Consider the following 7439-nt stretch of genomic DNA (forward strand, 5'->3'; position numbering starts at 1 on the left):
GCAACCAATGTTTTTGAGGTTGTTGATAATCACATCATGTAATAAATATTAGTTTGTTCTGATGTTCGTGTTCACTTCGTAATGTAAAAAATGGCATTGTTTTGACATGCTCGCTTATTATATGCCACTTAAGAAATCATGGTGCATAAAACAACTCAAAATCTTGCCTGGATGTGAGCAATCATACCACATAATCATGGGCTGATGTAGTGCTCAATAGTGGTCATGCGTGGATAATAGTAGAACAATTGCATGCTTGCTTGACAAAATCACTACTGTATGCCGTTTCAGCCTTTTCTCTACTAACATATACTGTTGTATATACAGCTAGCTCTTTACAAAGAAAAAAGCACAAATGAAACAACATCGCTTACTGCAAAGGATGAGAAGAGTATACAATGAAGGCAACATGTATTTGGTACACATACTTAACACTGGTTTGGTAAATTGACCACTCCAAACTATAGTCATTGACATAGAACATCCACTGTATCAGATAACTAAGATGACTCTTTAGCAGTGTGTTTATACAACCATACCTACCACGTTTAAGAATATATCGAGGGAAATTGCAGAAAAATGTCTCCAGAGGACCACATTTTTCAGAATTTCCTCAATCAGCACAAGGCCTTCATTGCTTTCTAGACTACTTTTAACCTGTTGGAAGAGAAAGCCAGGGGCAAAATGGTGTTGCATAACGAAACGTCACAGGAAACCAGCGCCTTGCATCGTCCCTCGAGAACTGACCCCGTCAATCAGCCGGCTAATTCGGTGCAAGAGAGCGCTGGCATGTGAGTGACTGGCCTGGCAAGGAGGCGGTGGCTGTGATGAAGGATGCCACCGTTCTGGCATAAGAGGTGTGGGAGCACACTGTCTAACGCGAGGAGGCTGCATTACCGCCTTGCTCCAATAAATACAAAGAAGTCATGTTGAAACAGAATGGGGAGGCCGGGATGACTTAAGAAGCTACAAAAGTTTAATAATGTTAAAAAAGAGATGAAACAAGTCACACCTGCACTATATCATACATATTGTAAGTCTGCAACTTCTGGCTAGAATAGAGTTATACAAGAATCATAGATTTATACAACAGTCTGAACTGCGGAATCTACATTTCATTTATTGAGAAATTGAAACATTAAATGGTAGTACTACCCCCCCCCCCCCCCCCCCCCCCACACACTCTTCAATCATGCACAGTAATCAAGCTTTATTAGGCAATATGTGCATTGTACATGACAATACTAAATACTTTTCCTTCAATCATGCCAGGTAATCAATGGAGAATGGAAACAATATTATTTTTCTTATTAAAAAGGATATGGGCCCAAAAAATATGAATATATCACCATAGTCCTAAAACTATGAATTCGCATCTACATGTCGATTAAAGGTAAACTCTAAATGACACAATTTATGAACAAAACCGATAAGACATCTGACCAAGCACATACAAACTAGGCAAAAGAAAGTATGACAGTTCGCGTACTAAGCTTTTAGGATAGCTATGCTCAAACAAATATATTCGGGGATGAGACCAAAACAAAATACATAATGTTTCAGCTCTGCAATTGGGGACGTGATCCATCCAAATTCAGCTAACCAATTTTCTTACTGAATCTAACTTAATTCAAGCAGATACTTGGCATGGGAGAGTAAACGACATACTCGTGTAAAATGACAGACAGGGGGCAATGCTGAAGAACTCCGATGGCGAACCTAGTTGCCGGCCGTTGTTGTGGGAGGAGATGCAGCCCACAGCAAGCAGAATACGAGCCACCACCTACCCTGAGAATGATCGCCAGTGATGCGAAAAGATTATCCAAGAACAGAAGTTGCTATATGAAAATAGTAAATAGACACATAAGCAGATACGGATGGGAGTAAGACACAAACTCATATAAATTGATGGAGAGGGGGCGATTACTGGCTCCATTAATATGGTCATTGCAAGTGATCAATAAAAGTGCACTGGAATTTCCCTTTTGAAGTTATTGCTTCATAAAGTTTCTGATTTATCCAATGATCTGTGACTTCTATGTGGAGACTGCTTGAGCTAACTCAGCATTTCCTTAATCTAATTTATATATGATCTGGTAGCCTTTAATAAATTTTCAAGTGGTGAAGAAAGTTTCAAGCAAACTGAATATTTACACAGAGAGGTCAGGTTAGGTCAAACCAAAACAAAGTGAACACGGTGATGGTCATAAGTCTACTTTGTTTTCTCCACACCTTAAATCTGAACTGAACTCTTAGATCGTGATTCATGTCATCTAAATATTTTAGTCTGGACAGGACAATGGTGGAACTTTGAGCGAACAATTTTTTTTCTTTGGTTTGTAGAGCTATCACTATATATTTTGGAGGCTAGACTATCCCTGTACTAAGGAGAGCAAACTCGAATACAGAAGAACACCTATAAGCTTTTATACTGAATCTCTTATTTGTTGGAACTACCTAAGGCACTAGCTCCGAATTCCATTAGATAGCAGCATAGTACAGCCTGCTACACTAAGAGCTACGCAGTTTGCTTATTCGTGCTATCTTAAGATCAAGCTAATTTTGTGGCGCACATGGCCATCTCCTGAAGCGGCTGACGCAACCGAATTTGGGACTAATAAACTGAAGAGCAAATCGAACAACACTTCTAACCAATTGGAATACCACAATCGTTATAATCCACAGTCTATTTAATCAACAATCCAACCTGAACTTAAGTGAGAAAACATTCTCCTAGGCCTGAATATACAGTAGCTGCTTCGTTATTATGAACAAACTTATACAAGAGAGCACAGCCGAAGCATTAACCTAGCAAGGTAGTAAAGATCTAAGATGGCCAGATAAGATGTAAAATTAACTCCTGCTCTTTACCACTTTGCTGACGAGGCTTCCTGCACACTTCTCTTCCTATCTAATATGCTAATTAATCTAAATAGCAGTAGCAAAGTGACTAGTAAGTTATACACAAGCATCGAGAGAGAGAAACCTGGGGACGGCTGGGCGGCAGATGTGCGACAGAGGCCATGGAACCTGTGTTGCTGTTGCTAGCTTTGTCGGGGCTCCAGAGCAGTTGTGACGGCGGGGTCGCAAGCCTTGCTCCCATCAGGACCCCTCCTTCCGTTGTCGTGCGTGACGAAGAGGAGCGGGGAGTGGAGGAAGGGGCCGCTGCCAGCGTGGCGACGGAGATAAGGGAGCGCGGGTGCGGGATATGGAGAAGGACGTCGGGCCATCACCCATCGCTATGGGCAAGGAAGGGGACGGGGGATGGAGGCGGGTCGCCACACGGTCGCCGGCCAACGAGGCCACCACCCGCCGTGAAGCATCTTGCAACACCGCTCACCTCCGAAAAACTGCTCGCCGCTTCGATCCAAGAATGCGGATGCGGGGGTTATCCGTTCTTTTTTTAGGGGGGGGTGGGGCAAGAGAGGGTTAACGGTGCGACTTGAGCCATGCAGCGACGTCGGTCTGATAACACTTCCGCACTGCACGTTCAACGCGAGAGCACTGCACTTTCTGTAGCAAGGGCACTGCAATACACACTAGTGAACTTCGTGTCATAAAAAACAGCATGCAGTGTTTTTTGGTACTGTTTTTGCTCTAATTTTTTAACCGTTTATCGGAACGAGGCGTATAATATACCGTTGGAAAGCTATGGATTAGGCGCAACCTCTCCATGTTGAACACTTTTCGAGATTCCTCGCGGTTTAAGAGCAGTTTCAAAAATGGTGCGGCGAACGACGAGTGACAGCGAGCGTATTTTCGCTATTTTTTCTAAACCGCTCATCGGAATAAAGCAAATGATACGCCGTTGGAAAGATATCGTCGAGGCGCATCTTTTTCATATCTATTATGTTTTCTAATTCGTTACGGTTTAAGAGCAGTTTAAATTTACTAAATCGCGGAATTACGTTTTTTTTTATTTCAATTTTCGGTACTGTTTTCACTCTAGTTTTTGAACCGTTTGTCGAAACGAGGCGTGTAATACGTTGTTGGAAAGCTATGGACAAGGCGCAACTTTCATATGTAGAACTTGTTTTCAGATTCCTTACAGTTTTAAATTAATTTTGAAAACGGTGTGGCTGCCGGTGAGTGACAGCGAACGCATTTTCATAAATTTGTTCAAACCGTTCATCGGAATGATGCAAATGATACGTCGTTGGAAAGATATCAACGAGGCGCAACTTTTGCATGTAGAACACTCTCTCTAATTCATTATGGTTTAAGAGCAGTTTCTAAGTTACCGAAATGCGGGCACTCTGTTTTTCATGACACCAAAATCGACGAGGCGCACTGCATCAGACATAAAAATGCACTGCTTCAGTCTGAATGCTGCACTGCATCAGAGAGGCAAACCGACTGCATGATTCATTTGTCATTTTTTTCTAACTTTTTATATAACAAGAGTGCACTGTTCTTATTATTTGAGAGTGAATCGTAAACAAGGTCAAAACGCACTGCAATGTCGTCAAAAGGGGACTGCATGCATTTTGTGTCACTGTCGTCAAACCGTACTGCTTAGGACTGAAAACCGCACTGTATCAAACGATCAAGCGAGCTTCATGATCTCTTTTCTCAAACGTAAATTTTCAAAGACGAAGAAGTGGCCCGTACTTCATGTCGGGCGTAAGTGAACCACAAAGCTATCGAGAAGTGAGCCCCATTACGCAAAAAGAAGTGAAACCATACTGCATTTGATGAGCAACGATACTACATTGGATGAAAAACCGTTTTGATGAGCAACGACACTACATCGGACAGAAAACCGTACTGTAATATCAACATAAGGAACTGCATGCGGTTCTTTCTTTTCTCCTATACGAGCCCAATTCAACCGCATGACATTTTTGTCATTTTTTTACTTCTTTTTAGACTTATGTGGACCACATGGTCAAAGTTAGTGAACCACATGAACTACATCTAAAATGAAACAAACTTCTTTGCGATGTTTTGTTATTGTTTTACAAAGGGAACCACAACAGCGCACTGCATGCATACACACACCACACTGCACGCATAGACACACCACACTGCAATCATTTTTCAAAAGAAGTGAAAACACCGCATCTGACAATACATTTTTGTCATCTAAAAAAACAGATGACCGAGGGGGTGGACTACAGGCATACACACAATGCATTTTGCAAGCATACACAAAAATGAACTGCACGCGCACGAGCTTGTGGGTTGCTGTCTCATGAACTCTGTGCTGCAGGTAAGTAGGTGGAGCACTGCTTCAATCTATACAGTGAACTGCAAGAAAGGATGAGGGATAGGAGGAGGAGGGGCGCCATGGTGGAAACGGAGCCGCACCGCACCGCACGGAAAATCCAGAAAAAAGGGAGAACTGCATTCATTTTTCTCTAACAATTTAAACACACTTCATACATAAAGCAAAATTTATTCGTAGGCATCTAGTAAACTGCACAAATGAGCTGGCCCAACCGCACGCCACCGCAACCGCACTACACACAAACTACTTATCTTTTTCTTCTCTGAAAAAACTAAATTTGTTCAGAACAGCAACAACTGGGGGAAGGCTTGTGCACGACGAACTACACCACATCGCCGCCCGATGCTGACCCCGGGATGGCTTGCCGTCGGGTGGTCGGCCACTGCAAGAAATGCATGCGTACTCCACGAACACATATGGTAGCACTGCAAGAACATGTCAACGCACTGCCGGCATGGCAGGAGGAGCATGAATACGGAAGGTGGTAAGAGCAAGAGGAGCCCGAAGGCAACACGGGTGTGCAAGACGTTTCGTTCTACTCACCCGATGCCTATCGCCTTGGAGCACAGCGACCTCACCCCGGACAAGGCGGGAGGAGAATGCGCGGGGCGGGACCGGGGAGGAGGAAACCTCCAGGCGCACTGCAACATCGGGGCAACCGAACCCCGATGAGAAGTGGGGCGAACTGCAACCGCGTGGGTCGCCGTCGAGGTAGGTGGTGGTAGGGGCCAGAGGGCCCAGATCTGCCGCCAGAGCGGTGTAGGGACGCGAGGACCGCCGAGCCAGAGTAGCGTAGAGGGAGCCTCGCCTCTGGCCGTCGACGGAAGTGGAGGGGGAGGTGTTGCTTCCGCGAAGGTGGCATCCATGGATGGGGAAGAGGCGGGACGGGGGACCTGGTCCGACAACAGTCGCGCACGGGATGACAGCGTTGGAGGCGGATCCGACTGGATCCGGCACCAGGAGAGGTCGCGGTGGTGTCCACCTTGGTGAGGAAGGGTGGGGGTGCAGGGATTCGACGGCCCCAGTTGGAACGATGGTCGGAGGGTGGCGCCGGAGCTAGAGCTGGATCCGGCGGATCCAGGGATGGCCGAAACGGGGGAGGTGAGAAAGGTGCTGTTCGGGGCAGGGGGTTCGGGCGGGGGGCGCGGTTGCCGGCGGCGGTGTGCCTCCGGCGCGCGGTAGAAGGTGGTTGCAGGGGGCGGCGCGCGGTTGTTAAATTATATATATATATCAATTAGGCTTCAAGTGCGTACTTGTTAGTTAAACCTATGGTTAAAATGTGACACTAAATACGACTAGTAAGTAGTACAGTAGCAGTACTAGTATACGTCGGTCAAATTATTCATCATGTCCACACATTGAATTGATGTGACAACACGCTGCGCGTGAGGTGACACAAGAATCCCGGCGGCGTGTTCGGGTATTGTGGACTTCAGATTTGGAGTACCACTTATCTGTCGAAATCTTTCATCATTCACTTAAAACAGTCGATTGGTCATACATTGAGTACCATATAACTGGAATTAACCAATGCAAGTCCAAGAAGGATTGGACGGTGCTGCCGGCCGGCGTCAAGTTCGATCACATGGATCAGGAGCTGATCAAGCACCTTGATGCCAAAGTGAGTGCTAACAGCACGAGATCTCACCCTCTCATCGATTTATTCATACCAACCATCGACAACGAGCACGGCATATGCTACATCCATCCTGGGAAACTTCCAAGTAAGACACCGATCGGCCGTCTACTTGCACAAACATACTCCTTTGTTTATAGCTCTATTTTTCTTTTTAGACGCAGACCTAGTGAAGCAATTACAATTTGACAGTTAAGAAAAAGTGAAACAAGTGACTGCAACATGCCAAAGATGTTATGAAAATGCCAACTATGTACACTAAAACCTGTATTCGACAATACTGCAGGTATCACACTGAGTGGCCTAAGCAAGCATTTCTTCCAACGCAATTCCAGGGCGTTCAAAAGGGGCACGTGGACGCGTCGCAAGATAAAGTCGGAGTGCGGCATGCACGCAATGTGGCACAAGACCGGCAATACCTTGCCGGTGATGGTGAACGGCCGGCAGACGGGCGGCAAAAAGGTTCTGGTGCTGCACACCAACAAGAACTTCGACCAAAAGAGGACCAATTGGGTGATGCACCAGTACCACCTCGGGAACCTGGAGCAAGAGAAGGAGCGGGAGCTGGTCCTC

General features: G+C 45.5%; 1 long non-coding RNA gene across 2 annotated transcripts; it reads right to left on the bottom strand.

Annotated features, from left to right (window-relative positions):
- Nucleotides 1-348: 348 nt before the first annotated feature.
- Nucleotides 349-3393, bottom strand: LOC123181909 (uncharacterized). 2 transcript variants are annotated; one of them, XR_006491948.1, is made up of 3 exons: nt 2987-3393; nt 1669-1788; nt 349-966 (listed from the first exon to the last, which is right to left on the bottom strand). It is a non-coding gene; the product is annotated as an uncharacterized lncRNA (long non-coding RNA). The 2 variants fall into 2 exon arrangements; XR_006491947.1 differs by having other exon boundaries at nt 1669-3393.
- Between the last annotated feature and the right edge of the window lie 4046 nt (nt 3394-7439).

This window comes from Triticum aestivum, chromosome 1D (assembly GCF_018294505.1).
Source record: "Triticum aestivum cultivar Chinese Spring chromosome 1D, IWGSC CS RefSeq v2.1, whole genome shotgun sequence".
NCBI classification, from domain to species: domain Eukaryota; kingdom Viridiplantae; phylum Streptophyta; class Magnoliopsida; order Poales; family Poaceae; genus Triticum; species Triticum aestivum.